This window comes from Schistocerca piceifrons, unplaced genomic scaffold (genome assembly GCF_021461385.2).
Source record: "Schistocerca piceifrons isolate TAMUIC-IGC-003096 unplaced genomic scaffold, iqSchPice1.1 HiC_scaffold_966, whole genome shotgun sequence".
NCBI lineage: Eukaryota > Metazoa > Arthropoda > Insecta > Orthoptera > Acrididae > Schistocerca > Schistocerca piceifrons.
The window spans coordinates 102501-104199 of record NW_025729241.1 but is presented as its reverse complement, the minus strand read 5'-3'; positions in this window follow the sequence as shown (position 1 = coordinate 104199).

The following is a 1699-nucleotide window of genomic DNA, read 5'->3' as shown; positions in this document are numbered from 1 at the left end:
ACAACATGGGTTAGGTTAGGGGACAACATGGGTTAGGTTAGGGCACAACATGGGTTAGGTTAGGGCACAACATGGGTTAGGTTAGGGCACAACATGGGTTAGGTTAGGGCACAACATGGGTTAGGTTAAGGCACAACATGGGTTAGGTTAAGGCACAACATGGGTTAGGTTAAGGCACAACATGGGTTAGGTTAAGGCACAACATGGGTTAGGTTAAGGTACAACATGGGTTAGGTTAAGGTACAACATGGGTTAGGTTAAGGTACAACATGGGTTAGGTTAAGGTACAACATGGGTTAGGTTAAGGTACAACATGGGTTAGGTTAAGGTACAACATGGGTTAGGTTAAGGTACAACATGGGTTAGGTTAAGGTACAACATGGGTTAGGTTAAGGTACAACATGGGTTAGGTTAAGGTACAACATAGGTTAGGTTAAGGTACAACATAGGTTAGGTTAAGGTACAACATAGGTTAGGTTAAGGTACAACATAGGTTAGGTTAAGGTACAACATAGGTTAGGTTAAGGTACAACATAGGTTAGGTTAAGGTACAACATAGGTTAGGTTAAGGTACAACATAGGTTAGGTTAAGGTACAACATAGGTTAGGTTAAGGTACAACATAGGTTAGGTTAAGGTACAACATAGGTTAGGTTAGGTTAGGTTACACGTTGTTGTAAGGAAAGGTGTAGGGGGGGGGGGCGGGGGCGGCAGGTTCCTTGATAGTGATTATAGTAAGTGAATGCTTGTGACATGATCAGATTTGTCACGTCAGGATGCACCTTTGGCTTATTAGAGGCGGCGCTCCAATTCTATGCTTGTGTGAGACCTGTGTCTTTGACTCATGTCATTGTTTGTGCGCTGTGACAGGAGGTACTATTGTGATGTTGGGTGCACCGTTGTATAGGACATGTGTGGGTGTTGGTGCCTGGTCTGCGCAATGGTGGATGTCGAAAGGCTGGGATATTGTATTTTCCGCATGGACCTCCTGGTCTGGTTGTGATAGTGTGGATTGTGTAATGTGGCGGAGAAGATGCACTGGATGTTGTTCCATGCTGGTGCTTACATATTGTATGTGCGCCCGTTAGAAGCAGAGAGTGGTGCGTGATCAGAGTGTCTGGCTGACGTGTGGTTCCCATTGTGGGCAGACTCTTTCAGCATGTATACGGACAGTTGTGTATATTTGCTGTAGTTTGATGGCTCTGCATTGATTACTAATCAGCGCCGTGTGTACGGGTAATCTGGTTCCAGTCCAAAATGTTCCATCTGTGTACATTAGTGACAAAGACTCTCCCCATGCAGTGGGGCTCGGTCTGTTATAGCTCTTCCGCGTAATATATTTGCCCCACGTTTTTGCGACTGCGAGTGCGAGTGCAACGCGCATGGGGACCGACATGCTGATGGCTCGGTATCGGACGCCGTACAGTGAGCAACGCGATCGCGTCTCTCGCTCGTAAGTGGTACAGGTCGCGGCTCATGTATAGGGACAGCGGGAATGTCGCATATTGGAAATAACTCTTCATGAAACGCAAGTTATAGGGGTGGATTGCACTTTACGAGTGCGGGAAACTTCCGCCGTTCATCCGCTGGAGGTGCGAGTTTGGCGGTTGGGGTGGTGCACGAACGGGTGCGGGTGGAGTCATTGCCGGTCCACGGCTTCGTGCGGCAGAGCCACTGGAGATTGGGTGCTATGGTCGACA